The sequence below is a fragment of the Canis lupus genome, chromosome 7 (assembly GCF_048164855.1).
Source record: "Canis lupus baileyi chromosome 7, mCanLup2.hap1, whole genome shotgun sequence".
Lineage (NCBI taxonomy): Eukaryota > Metazoa > Chordata > Mammalia > Carnivora > Canidae > Canis > Canis lupus.
The window spans coordinates 54,368,870-54,384,838 of NC_132844.1; the positions used below are offsets into that span (position 1 = coordinate 54,368,870).

The following is a 15,969-nucleotide window of genomic DNA, read 5'->3' on the forward strand; positions in this document are numbered from 1 at the left end:
CTCATATTCTAATAATCATGCAGTATGTAATACTGCAAAGACAAGCTTTGATTTAAATAAGAAATTTCAACCTGTCTTTTTTCTGAATTGATTTTAAATAACATCCATATGTTTCTCCAGGGGCGAGAAGTCTTAGGAACCTCTTTGATTAGTCTTTTTGCCTTTCTAAATTCATGTTTCAAAACCAATTCATTTAAACTTGAAAAAGATGAATTTGGATTGAAATAAGGAACCCATATGTTTCAAATGGATTTTGAATTTACCAAGAATAAGACTCCTTAAATCCACACTTGACAAATACTCATCTAAGCCTGTTACAAATGTGACTTTATTTAATGTGTGTTAAAGTAATGCAGAATGAATGGGACATAGTTTCTGTGTTCGGTGAGGTCAGTCAAGATTTTGTCCATTTTTCAAGGAAACTTCTATTAAGTGCCTGGCTCATAGTAGGTCCTTAATAAATATGTATTGATTATTGAATTGGGCGAGAATAATAGAATGACTGTCATGGGATTCTGTTTACGTTAACATACTTGTACCTTAGAAAGATGGAAATAATTTAGCAGCAGGAGGGTGGATAGTAGTAGAAAATGATATATGAGCTTTATAATTTTATTATGCTAATTAAATAAGGGCTAGTATGTTTTAAACAAAGCACAATTCTGATTTCTATTTGCAGATTATTTAACATTTCACTGCTATAATCAATAGCAGCTTTTCACTGCTATAATCAATGAGCATTTTCTAAATAGGCATACCTTATCAGGTATGCATTCAAAATTGGCACCAAACACACTATATTTCATGTCTTGAAGAACAATGCTTCTTGACTGTGTTCCAGAGGAGATATCATTATTTATTTAATTTTATGCTTGATATCCCTCTGCTGTGGATGGTTTGCTATGTGGATTAAAATTTGTCCTAATTTTCTTTGAGAGATATAGATTATCCTTGTGTATAATAAAATGTCCTAAGATAAAACAAAATAAAATTTGGGATTCACTGGCTTCAGAGTTTTGTTACTGAGCAATCACCTTTTTACATTTTTGTTTTATCTTTTTTCATTTCCTCCTCTCCCCAAATTGTCAAGGAAAAATCTGTACTTTTTGCTGTGTTTACTTATCTGTGTTCCTCTTAGACTGGGAGCTTCTCAAGGTCAGGGCTGATGGCATTTTCCCTTTCAGTAATTATCACCTTGTTTAAGATACATATGTAACATAATAGCCACTCAATGAAATTCTACTGTGAAAATATAACAGCAGGAGATGGACCTGACAATTTTTATTGGTGAGATAGTACATTTAAGTGGAAAAAGCACAGACTTTGGGGTCAGAAGCATAGTTTTAAATCAGTCCTCTATTCCTTATGTAAAATTATACTACTTTATTACTTAGGTAATGAGTCATATTACTGGCTCTTATACTCTCCATGTCCTCAGACAAAAAAGAGATGGGTTATTGAGAAGATTAAGGGGAGTAATTGTATAACTTCTTAAGCTCAGTGACAGATGTATGATAGGCACTAGTAATGTTGCCTCCCCCCACTTGTTTTACTGGCATTCATACTAGGGAGTGTTAAGCATATCATTTTACTTTAGTAGTGAAAGCACTGGGTAAATAGTTGAGAAAACTGAGCTATGGTGTTCATTTTAATCTTTGTTTAAGTTTGTATAAGATCTCTAAACAATCTGGGTCTTAGTTTCTTCCATCTTAAAATGAAAATAACATCTAGCAAAGGATAGACAGTGATAAAATAAACCAGACAAAAGACCTTAACATTTTTAATAAATATGCACCTCAGTGATGTTACTATTTTTGCTTAATTGTGCATAGTACAATATATTGCAATTTATTTCTATTAAAAATATATATTTGTGAGATGCCTGGGTGGCTCAGTGGTTGAGCACCTGCCTTCTTCACAGGGTATAATCCCAGAGTCCTGGATGGAGTTCCACATCAGGCTCCCTACAGGGAGCCTGATTCTCCCTCTGCTTGGGTCTCTGCCTCTCTCTCAGTGTCTCTTATGAATAAATAAATAAAATATTAAAAAAATAAAAATGTATATTTGTTATTAGGTTCAGATACTTATTCTGAGGCTAAGTAGATGTTACTAGAATGTCCCCAAGGGCTCACAGAACATGTTGATTTAGACATAATGATTACCTTGAAAAGTAATCTTATGGAAGAGAGTACTATGGTAAAAGAAGAGATTTAAAAGATGTTTTGAACTAGAAGAGTTTGGACAGATTGAAAAGAGAGCTAAGACAGGTGGTGAGGAATGGGTTTTGGAATATCAGATGTGAAATGACAAGGACAGGAACAGAGATTTAACTGTGGGGGGAAAATGTACTAGAAACATATAACTAATTTTCCAAAGGAAAACTGTTCGACTTGTCTTTGTATGTAGGATTTTGCAATATGGTCTTTTATACACAGCTAACCCCTGACTAATAAAGCAGGGAGCAACTTGTTTATTATTTTTTCTTCATCTGGTAAGAAACCTGTTGTCTTATTTTGCTCCATTGCAGTCAAGCTCTCAAAGTTCTTCCAATTCTTCACTGCCGCTCTGCAAGGAATTCTTTTTACTAAGTGTTTCAAACAAGAAAAAAAAATATGTAAATGTTTGAAAGGGAAGCCTTTATCTGCAAGAAGATTATTAGCAACCTTTCACTAGAGTTTATATTTAGAAATAAAAATTCAGGCAGAGAAACATTCAAGGCTAATAACTACAAGTTCCAATTTGTGGGGTCTACACCCTCAGCACATAAATATCTGCCATCCTCATTGCCATTTTTTAGAGGAAAATGCAGACTATTAGGATAGTCAGTGAGTACTCTTCTTAAATCATATGGATCATTTTGAAAAATGGACATCAGCTTTTGTCTTCTGTGCTGGGAACTCCTTCTACCCACCTCTTCCCAGTTGGAATTTGCCAAGGGTTTTTCTAAAGCCCTGGATTTCCTGGTCATGATCTGTATGAAAGATATCAGCCATTCTTATGCCCCTGAACATTACTGAAGACTGCCAAATTGATCATGCTAATCTGAACTTTTATAGTTTCCTCTCCTATTCATCTGCCAATTAGGTACCTCTACCTGCGTGCCTTATGGGGGGCTTCAATACCGGCATTCCTAAATTGTTTCCTCTTACAACTTTTCCTTCCCTCTATGGTCTCTATCTTATTTGATAGTGTACTTTGTATCCAGCAGCCATACAAAAAATCAGGAAGTCGCTACAGATCCCACCCTTCTTACATACCATATGGTAGATGTCATGAAATCTTGTCGATTTCCCCACCTAAACTCTGGAATAAGTTCTCTTTTCTTTGTCCTTATAACACTCTTTGGGTTAACCCTCATCCTTTCATGTAATAGATTCCTACCTGGTCATATGCTCGTGTCCAGGCTTATCCTGCTGTGATTAATTCTTCATCCTGCCACCAGAATGATCTCTTTAAAACTCAAATTTGACTGTGTTGCCTATTGGTATATAACCCTTCAAAGAAGTCCTAACTCTCACAGGGTAAAATTTCGAACTCTTTAAGGTAGCATATAAGCAGCTCAGTAATTTAGCACCTGTCATCTTCACTTCCCTACTCTTTTTCCTATTGTCTCTTGTCTGGGATGCCATTACTACCTTCTTAAACCACCTGGCTTTGTGGAATTCCTGCTAATGGTAGGAGAGTCAGTTCAGGTCCCCTTCTTTAGGAAGTCTTTCTGGACTCTCCTATTTGCTCTCATTGTGATCCCCAGAAAATGCCTTACTCTGAGCTTTCATCATTGTTTTGCCTTTGTCTGTCACTGTCCTCACAGTGTTGCATTTTGATTATCTCTCTGTAATAGCGTCCAGGCTACATTTTGGGTGACTCAAGGGTGACTATAGCTTGTTCTTCTTTGTATCCAACATGCTTAGCACAGAAAGTCTGTACAGAATAGTAACAAAAAGTATTTTTTTAAATCAGTGAATGAATATATAGAAGTGCAATGAAATTATAAAAAGAGGAATGACATCTTTAAAAACATTTCATCTATGTTTTACTATTTGTTCTTCCTCAGTTTTACTAATATTGTAACCAATAAATCGCAGTGAACAAAATCATAGGCTAGGAGGGAAAGGAAAGCTACTCAGCCTTCTAAGTTGAAGAGTATTTCTTTGCATTTCTCTCCATTTCTAGATCTAAGATCTAATTAGATTTCTGGAATTTAAGCCCGAATCAGAGTAATGTGAAAGATGTATGTTTTTCTTATCTTCCCATTTTAATAATTTTACCACCATTTAAACACTTTGAAATCAGTGTAAAAATATAAAACTTATTTAGGTCATAATCATTTGAAAACCATTCTGATCTATACTCTGGGTGTGAAAGTAGATGGCCTTATTGACTTTCCATATTTTTTGCTTTGGTTTTATATATATATATATATATATATATATATATATATATATATCCAGAGAGTTAATTTGTTGTGCTTAATCCCATACTTAATAGTAAAACTAAGTTTGAGTCCTCTATTTAAGCGTAATACATTTTAATGAAATAAACTCAAATATTAAGTAGTCAGATGCCACCTTCTGGCTCTTGAAGAAAAGAAGCAAGAATATCAATAGTTGTACACAAATTGGTATATTGAAGGTGACTGTCAGTTCCTTGAGGTTGATTTGTTCTCCGCCCTTAAACACATATGGTGTATCATGCTGTATCTTCAGGCTGTGTCAGCCACACATAGTATAGCAATGGTAAGGAAGAAACACAAAATGCATGGCTTTGATCTTCAAAGTTACCTAATTTCCCTTTGCTCAAAAGCAGTTGTTAGAGCTACAGAGTTAACAAGTCTTCTAAAGAAATGTAAATGGCCGTCTGTGCAACTTCAGTCTTCGGCATAAATCTAGAGACCCAGGAAATATTGTCACCATAAATCCAAGTGGCAACAAAGTCCACAGAGAGAGGAGAGAGTCGTGTTCCTTTGGTGACTACAAATTAAGCTAGTGCATTCCTCCAACTTCCAAGGCGTGGAGTGACTCTTTTACTTTCCTTCTGCTTCTTTTCTTAATCTAGGTTCCACAAGCCCCTACCATCGGGAAGGTGATCAAAAGTGAATTCCATAAGGCAGGAGGAGAGTTTCTTTTTTAAACTGTGCTTTATGTATTCTCATCAGATTGATAATATGGCTGAACCATTAGTAGAATTTGTCAGTAAAATGGGTTTTTGATGATTGGGGAACAACTGTGATACTGAGTTTTGTTTTTGTTTTATTTTTTGTTTTTTTGTTTTTTGTTTTTTGCCTGTATCTGTGGTTGTTGAATTTTCTGGAAAAATAAAATAAAACTCAGGACATGTAGGATCTTGCTGGAGACAGCTGGAGGGAAACTTCCTAAGAATTTGGAAACCAATTTTGAAGAGCCCTCGGGTGCTTTACTATTAAATGTGGAAATTTAAAGTCAACAGCCCTTTGTTTAGCAAATCATGTTCATGAATTTTTGAGTATGCAACCCTGAGCCCAAACATTTGGTGTGGGGGATAGAGAGCTGAACTGCTCCTCACAAGAAATGAACCAGAACAGTGATTTGGAGGCTACCTGGTAGAGATAAGAAAAGGATGTAGAAAGTTACATCCAAAGTTGTTCATGATCAATGAGAAATTACTCAGTAGGAGATGCCCAGTAGAATATAGAATTGTATCTGATAACTAATATGAAGATTTAAAAAATATTTCTTATGTAATTTTCATACTTTGTTGCCAAAAACCTTTAGTAAATTGGGCTCTACAGATACAGTCTTCATTAGAGATACTTGAGAGAAGTGAAAGAAACTAGGAGAATGCTATATGTGATCTGAAGTAATGCAGAAGAGGAACAAGATAAAGCAAAACTAAACTTTTGACTGACACAGGAAAAAGAAGTCAATGGTAACTAGAAAAAATGAGGAAACCAAGAATGTCCTTAAAAATTAACAAGTTGGTGCAGTGACTGAGTGGCTAGGGAGGAAGCGTCTGCCTTCTGCCCAGGTCATGATCCCCTGCTAAGCTGGGAGTCTGCTTCTCTCCCTCTATCTTCCCCTCCCCCTCATTCAAACTCTCTCTCTCAAATAAATAAATAAATAAATAAATAAATAAATAAATCTTAAAAAAAAATCAACAAGTTGGGTTAAAATGCTTCATGTAATGAGTGCATTCTATGGAACTCACAACAGTAACATCAAATGAAGCCTTGACAAGTGAAAAATATTATTCACTTGGATTTGTAGTTTCCTCTATGTAGTATACATGCTTTGAGCATAATTATTTTACTTTAAAATTTTAAAACCCTGCATTTTTGTTTCTGACATTACTTTTCAATGGAAGGTAATTGGGTTATGTATTGATGTAAATCAATGACGTACAAATATTTCTATTTGCAGAATTAGTTTTCTCATAAAACCTTAATTGGAAATAACTAAGTTTTAAAAAAAAAGATAATCAAATAGAAATACTATAGCTGAAGTAGAGGGTGGGTGTCAAGTTATGGGTGAGATTGCATCAAATAGTTCTGCAGGATGAGAGAAAAGAGTAACTAATAACTTCTGGGGTGTTTTGGTCCTCTCCAAGCTCACCCTGTCATCCTATTGTTTTTTTTTTTAATTTATTTATTCATGATAGTCACACACACAGAGAGAGAGAGAGAGGCAGAGACACAGGCAGAGGGAGAAGCAGGCTCCATGCACCGGGAGCCCGACGTGGGATTCGATCCCGGGTCTCCAGGATCGCGCCCTGGGCCAAAGGCAGGCACCAAACCACTGCGCCACCCAGGGATCCCCATCCTATTGTTTTAAATGTGCTCAGAATAATAACCTCGTCAGACAACTTCAGACATAATTAACAATGATCTTGTAGCTCTTTTGTGTTTGCTTTCTAGAATGTTAAAAACTTATTTTGCCCCTTCTTTGCCTTTCTCTTAACAGACGTTGTTTACTCAATTTAATTTGTACCCTTGGTCTTTATTGCTCCTGTGGGAGAGGAAGAGCTTCTTCTGCCCTTCCAGATCCTTCTAGCTGGACTTAAAATAAAATTGACATAAGATAGATTAACAGGAGAAGGTAAAATTTAATAGTGTGTCTATGGAGAATTCAGAGACATTAAATTTTAAAGACAATGAGGTAACATGAAGCTTATATGAGCTAAGGAGAGGAGTAGGGTCTAAGAATATACAGAGGAGGAAGGCTATTAGGAGAAGGTGAAGGGAAATGTTTTGAAAAAATGAAAGCTGCCCTATTGTGCAGTTAAGTTTCTCAGGTAAAGGGGAGTCTGTTAACAGCCATCTTCCTGATACAGACTCTCCTTTCCAATGTAAATTTAAGCAGTTGAGGACCAGGATGAGAGCTTTTCCTGCATCTGCTGGGTTCTGATTACTTTTAACTCAAAATAACACTCATGTCAAGGTGGCCTATCGTGGGGCAGCCTGTGCATTACCCCTCTAATGCCCATGGAACCTTTAATGATTCCCAAGTTGTAGCTGAACCAGCATTTTCTGTCTTCTATTCTCTTCTGAATCTTCCTCTTGTCTCTTTCTGTGTTTTCTTCAGTTTGTCTGTGCTATGTCCCCCATTCTCATTTTACGCTGCTTCCTGAATTCCTATACCTACCTCAAAATTCCTTTTGCATTTGCTTCTCCCATAATGACAAACTCCCATAGCTGCTCCACTAAGGAATGCTATTCATTTAATGGGCACTTCTGAAGAGCTTCTTATATGTTCAACTCAGTTTTAAACAACACAGAAGTTACCTGTAACATCATGTCATGGAAAAAAATGAAATGATTTAAATCTAAACATAGAAAGAGAAAATATGAGCTACATTTCCAACATAGAACTCATCACTGAAGCATAAAGTTAGTAGAAATTCAAGGCAAACTACATGCCAAGGCAGATGAGAGTTAGATTAGGAAAGATTCTGAAAGTTAGAAAGAAGAATGCTTGACTTAGAAATCAGCATAATTTACCGAGAGCAAAATATGGTAGTCTATCTCATTTCAAATTTTTCTCAGTGTTACTGGAATGAGGAGTCCAAAAAATGATGTAGTGTACTTGGAATTTTGAAAGTATTTTACAAAAACATCTGATAATTTTCTTATAATTAGATAAAATATAAAATATACATGATTACAACTAGGTGGATTTATTGAATGACAGAACCCTGGATGATGGGTTTATATAACACATAGGGAAAGTTCCATGACCCTAACATTCTCCACATTTCCCTTATGTATTTGGCATTTTAATTATTGACTCAGATGGACATATGTAAAGCAAGATTATAACACATAAAGATAATACAAAGCTAGGAATTTCCTCCTACCCCAAAAGTATAAAAATCCTGGAATAATGGATCAGAGGCAAAAAATAAATAAATAAAATTGAATATTGATTAGTATAATAGTCTACACTAATAACTCTAGGCCCACTACCCAAATAAAGGATGAGGGGCTCAGTGACAGCAAAGTGTAAAAAGACATGGGGCTTTCACACTCCATTGAATTCAGGATGAATCAGCAATGTAATGGGACTGCCAAAACACAGTTAATTCTGTTTATTGCTATGGACTTAGTCGTGTCCCCGGAAATTCATATGTTAAAACTCTGACCTCCAGGGTGATAATATTTGGAGATGTGACCTTTGGGAAATCAGGTTTAGATGACATCATGAGGGTGGGGCTCTCATGATAGTACCCTTATAAGTACCCTTATAAGTACCCTTATAAGTAGAGATACCAGAAAGCTTGCTCTTTCTTTCTGCCCACCACAAGAGGACATAATGATAAGTGCCATCTGCAAGTCAGGAAGAGAGTGCTCACAAGAACCCAACTGTGTTGGCATCCTGATCATGGACTTCCAGCCTCCAGAACTATGAGAAAATGAACTTCTGTTATTTAAGTTACCCAATCTGCGGCATTTTTTTTTCATGGTACCCTGACCTGATAAACACATGTATCTTGTAGTGATAGGATTCCTTGATCTTTTAAAATATATGTTTTTTGAAAACCTTTGATTACATTCAATCATTTCATTTTATTTTAAATATAATTTCAGTTGTTCTTGGCACATTATGTCCTTTTGAGATTAAGCCGCTCAGAAGACCATAAGTGGTTACTAATTCTATGGCAAGCTTGCCCTCAAACTTATTCTCCAGAGAGAACAGATATTTTTAAAAGGCTACAAATCAAATCAAATAATTTGATCTAAATATATAGGCCTGATATGTCCTGGAAAACACAATTCTGCTATTTATAGTGAGTGAAGCTTGTACTATAAGCCATGAAATTGAACATGTACACATCTTAAGTAGCTGCAGTAAAATAGGTATTGGGAGCTGGAAGTTGAGGATAGAGCTGCATATGGAAAAATTAGAAAGGATTACATGGATATAGGATCAATAATTATGGTTCGAGTTTAGTACCTACATGGTAAAAATTCAAATTTTTTGTTTGATATACACTCTTGGACTATGACTAATTTATAACACCCAGCGAACTAAATAAGTTGAAGAACTTAGTCTGAAATCTATTATCATATTCATTTCTTTAACACTTGTGAAAATGTCGCTGATGGCACTCCATGAATTTCTGTGAATTCCCTTTTTTAGTACTTGAGTAAGGAAGTGTGAAAGAAACCATGATCAAATTAACGCTAAAACATTTCCATAGGCTAGAAAAAAATCTGCCTAGAAACCAGGCCTGGAGGAGGAACAAGCAGTCCAATGTGAACTTTTGGTTACTGTTGAGTGTTTTTGTTTTTCTGAATATGGGCCTGTGAAGAAGAGGTGAGAAGCAGTGCTGAGCTGTGGTCTCTCAGGAAATCCTTTGCCTCCCGCTATCTTGAAGCTAGAGTGTGGTAAATTGCTAGAGGTGATATACAACATATGGAAGAGGAATGGATGTGATGAGACAGACATAATTTATCTGTCTTTTTCATTTCTCTGCTAGTTTCCCACTCCTTCCTATTTATAAATATTGTCAAATTTCATCTACTTCCTCCCTCTTTCCTTCTGTATTTGATAACATTGACTTCTAATCCTTATTAATTCTGATTTGGTTTTCAAACTTAGTTTGCTTTTGTGGAAAGAAGAAAGGAAGAAACAAACTGGCTCACTACAACCCATGAAAATGGTATGAGGAGTAATACAATGGGATGGTGGGATTTAGACTGCACTCAAATAAGCTAAAGAGAGCAAGAGATAAATGGAAAGAAAAGAAAAAGCATCAAGTTAGTGGGCTTTCTCATCAGATTTAATCTCCAACTGTGTTTTGCAATTCCCATTCAAGATTCCAAGAGTAAATGTCTAAGTGGGCATTCTCTGGTATATGAAGACACACACAGAAAGGTTGCCTTTGGCACATTCTCTGAAACCTCTATTCCACCAAAGAGAATTTGACGCAAAGAGTATCTGACCCACAGACAGGTGACCTATAGGATTTCTTCAAGGACTCACATAGAAAGGTGGGAAGTTAATTTCCCCAGTACTTTAGAGAACCTCTGGTCATTGGCCACATAAAACCAATAATATAGGCAATGTTGGATCTTCTAATCCTAAATTCAAAATATTTCTGTGCCTGACTCATTTTATACTTAAAAAGCATGTACTACATATTCTTTAAGGAAGGCTAACATTTGAAAAATGCACAGGGGCTAATTTCTTAAAAGATAGTTTTAGACTTGCAGAAAAATTGCAAAGAATTCCTAAATTGCTTTACTGAGATTCCCCAAATGAAAACATTTTACCATATTTGCTTTATCATTTGGTCTTCCTATGCACGCGCAGACACACACACACACACACACACACACACTTCTTCCCTGAAATGTTTAAGAGTAATTTGCACAGGTTACTCTCTACAACCTGAGTGCCTCTTTACTCATTAGGATTCAACTGTTGCTTAGGTTTATTCAAATGACAAGGTTATTTAACATACATGACAAATTGACAAATGAATTATAAACAATTATTTTGGAAATAAGAAATAAACTTTCAGGAACTTTTCTAGTGTGAAGCCCAGTATACTTTGTTTCTGTTTTATTCTAAATAAGCAAATGCAGCTAACAATATTTGCATAGTAACTATGTGGAGAAATTTAAAAGGTACAAAATGTGATTTAATACTATTTCTTAAATGCCTACCATAAGTGAGGCATTTTACAACAGATGTGTATATGTGTATCACCAATGTGTCTAACAATAATGTCCTTTTTTTCCTTAATGGCAATGCCTTAAGGAAGGTATTATTATCCTTATTTTGCTTTTGAGGTACAAACAAACTGTAACTCAAAGAAGTTTAAGTAACTTGCATATACACAACTAGTAAATACTGGAACTGTAATTTCCAGAAAGCATATTTTTTAATAGAGTAAATTCTATAAAAAACAAAGCCTAGTTTATTGTTAATCTTCATCTCTCCCAAAATGAAGCCAGCCAATAGCAAAATTCAATACACGTCTCTTCTTGAAGATGGCTTGAGATGAACTTTAATTTGCATCAGTAATTCATTACTAAGTTATATCAGCTGATGCTTGGAGGAGTTAAATTAATGCCTCAAGGTCACACAATATCTGGGAGCTGGAATTAGTAGAATATTCTGGAGAAATGGTCTTGGCTCATTGAGTTTCTGGAGGCAACTAAAAAATGGCTTTCTTGTTTTACATAATTGTGTATTCATGATTTTGAAATCACATTTTTAAAAAAGATTTTATTTATTTATTTGAGAGAGAGAGAGAGAGCATGTGTGCAAGAGCAGAAAGAAGGGAGGGGAAAGGAAAGAGGAGGGAGGAGGGGAAGAGGAGGAGGGAGAGGGGAGGAGGGACAGTGGGAGAAATAGACTCCCTGTGGAGCAGGGAGCTTGATGCAGGGCTCAATCCCAGGACCCTAGGATCATGACCTGAGTCGAAGGCAGATGCTTAACTGACTGAGCCACCCAGGCATCCCATTAAAATCACATTTTGAGTTAGCTTTGAAAATTTGTATTTTTTTCTGGAAAATTAACTGTGATTTTGGTATTTTAAATTTCATTTAGCATAATAGTTTTATATTTTATTAGGACAATTACAGAATTTTATATTATTTCTCTAGGTCTGTTCTATATTTTTTTTCTTTCTTTTATCTTTTGAACTTGGGTTTTTAAAAACAATCTGTTGTTGGTCTTTTCTAAGAAACAGTTCTTGAATTTATTTATTACTCTACATTTTTCTTTTCCTAATTAATTTTTTTTTTGCTTTTATCTTTATTTTTCTGGCTTCTTGAATTGAACTTCACCAATTAGATTTTAACTGCCAGAACCAATGTGTTTTCCTGAGTTCCCATGCTACTTGATCTCTCTGTAGTATTTAATATTTTTGGACAGAACTGTCCTCTTAAAATAACTTTTCCCATAGATTTTTTTTAACTCTGTGGTTCTTTTTTTCCCCTTAACTTCCCAGTCTACTTTTTGTTTTCATCAGTAGCTCATCTTCTTCCTATTTTTCAAATGAAAATCCCTATAAATGTAGCTCTTGGTTCTGAACTCTCACCTCTACTCTTGAGATTGCAACAACTTCTGGGACTTCAATCACCATTTTCAAGAATATGATCTTTTACAATTTTTTTGAAATATAATTTATATATCCTAAGATTCTTTCATTGCAAGTGTACAATTCAGTGATTTTTTTTAGAAAATTGATAGAACTGTGCAGCCATTGCCACAGTCCAGTTTTAGAACATTTCCTCCATCACCCCAAAAAGTGCTCTCTTGCTCATCTGAAGTTAATTCTTGCTTCCACCCACAGTCAAGGCAAAAATTGATCTGCTTTTTATTTCTATGAACTTACCTTTTTTAGACATTTTATATAAACGGAATTAGGCAATCAGGTAGTCTTTTGTGTTAGCCTTCATTCACTTAGATGAACTTATGTATGGATATTTTGTTCCTTTTTCTTATTGAGTAGTATTTCATTATATAGGTACCTCATATTTTGTTTATCCACTAAACAGTCAATGGACGTTGGAATTTTTTCAATTTTGGCCTATTGTGAATAATGCAGCTATGAGCGTTCAATTCTTTGTGTGGGCATATGCTTTCATTTTTCTTGGAATGCTTTCTAACTGTGGAATGGTAAGTTTTTGTTTTGCTTCTGAGGAAACCTCCAAACCGTTTTCCAGGGTGGCTGCTCCACTTTACCAGCAGTTTAGAAGAGATCCAGTTTGTCTACAGCTTTGCCAATGCAGAGTTTTTTTCTGTCTGTCTTTTTTTATATTTGTCATCCCAGTGGGTGTGATGTATCTTATTTTGCTTTTATGTATATAAATTTTTAACTTAGTACCATGAGTCCTGACCTGCTCTTGAAGATCTAGGTACATATATCCGGCAACTTGCTACTATTTCCACTTGCGGAAATATCCATGGATATTTCATAGTCACATTAATTTTAACATGTTAAGAAGCTGACTCCCCACTGAGCCCTAAGCAGGCTCAATCCCAAGACTCTGAGGTCTTGACCTGAGCCAAAGTCAGATGCTTAACCATTTGAGCCACCCACATGCCCCTGTTTGAATTTTTTTTATATGGGGCACAGTTAATTCTATAGACTTTATTATAATCTAAAGTAAGATGAGATGTAACCTGAGAGTTTTGAAATATCTCTTGATGCTTCTCATGTTTAATTTGAAGGAAAAGAAAAAAAAAAAACACTTCAGTGCCTCCTTGCTAATTATCTCAAGAAGGAGCAAGCAAATCACCACAGAAGTAGAGAGCATTTGTTTTTCCCATTTTGGCAGCAAACTAGGGATGAGTGAGAGGCAGGAGTTAGACGTCAATTATATAAATGATTACAGAACAATGCTGCATGAGCCCACAATTTAAGTTGCATTTTCATGATTTGGCCATTATCTTTGGCAAAACGCATAAAGAAGATTTTGTTGGACTTAGTTTGCCTCACTGTATTTGGCTGAGTGGGTTACTGTGATGGGTCAGAACAGAGTCATCCCTACACCTGGAGTAGGAGAAGAATCAGGCTTGTCTGAGCCATGTAGAGTGGGCTATCCTCAGACAAAAAGTTCTCTAACACCAGACAAAGTAGGGGAGGTGTCCTGAAGAGACAAAATCAAGAGATGACCACTATAATCATTTTTATCAATATAGGAAGTTGAAGACTAATATGAATGAGTTTTTTTCTGACAAATGAAATATTGATAATTTATAACATTACATATCTAACTATTTAACCTTATTTTTTAAAACCTATGAATATGGAATTTAGGGGAATATAGCCGAGACTGAACTGGATTTGCTCTTTTATTTGCCACATTCACTTCTCTATTTGCCAAATCACATATCCAGGAAGATCCTAAGACTTGACCCTTACACATACTCTCAGAGAATCTACATTAGACATGCTTTTGAAATACAGGGTTCTCAGAAAGTGAACAAGGCATCTTTCAATGGGCCATCTGTAAAAGTGCTGAATCAGAAAGATTTTCTATAAATTTTATCAGAATGGAAAGTATAATGTGTACCCTGACCAGCCTCCTGGTAATATAAATGTGATAATAAATGGGAACATGAATTTGTTGGGCTTGAGCTCTATAAAATAACTTTTTATTTTATATCAACCTATAATGATGTAATTTAAGAACTGTTTTTTGTTGATTCCTTTACTGTATTCTACTTTATTCATAGTCTCCCGATTTTCACTACCCTGAAGCAAAACAATTGGTGAAATAAATTTAATTAGTATTTATTGCTATTTGTCTAGTATAAAAAAATCCAATCCCTAGATTTTGAGGGATAATCTAAATGACAATTATTAGGACTTAAAGATGCCACTTTAAAAATTTTAGTTTCTTCTTAGAGCTCACCTTAGTTACTATATTTCTAATATATTAAACTAGACATTTTATTTTCAGAAGAAAATTTTATGACACTATGTTTACAAGTATATCAGTACATTATCATTAATATCAACTACATTTATTTTGCACACGGAATATTTAAAATAGGCTTAACACATTATACTAATTTTATTCCTTTTAAGAAACTGCATAAAGTGATGAATAAAGAAAAAAAAAAGTAGTTAGGGCTGGGTTGAGCCCTAGCCATTATATTTGTTTATAGCCTCACAAGATTTTTATAAATATTAAATAGGATAATTCATGTGAAAGTGACTAGCTTGCAGAGAGGAATTTTTGTAGATGTGCAAAATAATTTTCTTCCCCTTTCCAATTCTTATTTTCCTTTCCTTTTTCTTGTTCTCTCTCTTTATCTTCTCCATTCCTTTATTCTTTTCCATTTTTTCCTCCTTCCTTATACTTCTTGCTTCTGAAGGGGAGCACAATTTGCCACCCCCAAATGTATCTCTTTGTTATAAGGATCATCTTGAGCTGGTCGTTATTCTGATTTTTCATTATTTTTTAAATTGAGGTGTAGTTGACATTGAGCTGGTTATATATAAGAAACAGCACACATAGGAAAAGCAGTGAAAAAGCAGCAAAAGTTACCCTTTTGTAAGAGACATTTACATTTATAAGGAAGATCTTCATTTGTAAGTGTTCCTTTCTGAACCAAGAGAAGGATGACTCACAATCTCTAGAACCTTTTATCAATGGAGTAGGCAGAGACTTAAATCTGCGTAACAACCTTACCTTCTTTTACTATGCTTTATTCGAAAGCTTCCATAAATGGTTACCCACCCCCCAAATACCGTCTTTGTCTTTAGCTGGAGATGGTGTTTAAGGTGACAGCTTAGGCCATGTTGGGGAGTAACTCAGGTTCCTTGGGTCTTTCCCATGTATAAAGGAGGTATATATGTTATGAATCCTCTGTTTTTCTCCTTTTATTATAGGGGGCTATCAGTTAAGAAGTTACAAAGGTAGAGGAAAAATTATTTTTCTTCCCCCATATTTCTCTCAGATTATCCTTTTTTGTTTTGTTCTGAAGCTCCATGTAGTTCCTTTGAGAGCTTCAAGGCTTCAAGGCTCAT

The 15,969-nt window shown here is 35.2% G+C and overlaps 1 long non-coding RNA gene across 1 annotated transcript in view; it reads left to right on the forward strand.

The window, feature by feature from the left end:
- Positions 1 to 15,969, forward strand: part of LOC140636319 (uncharacterized) — a 38,494-nt gene that overhangs the window by 547 nt on the left and 21,978 nt on the right. The window lies entirely within an intron of this gene.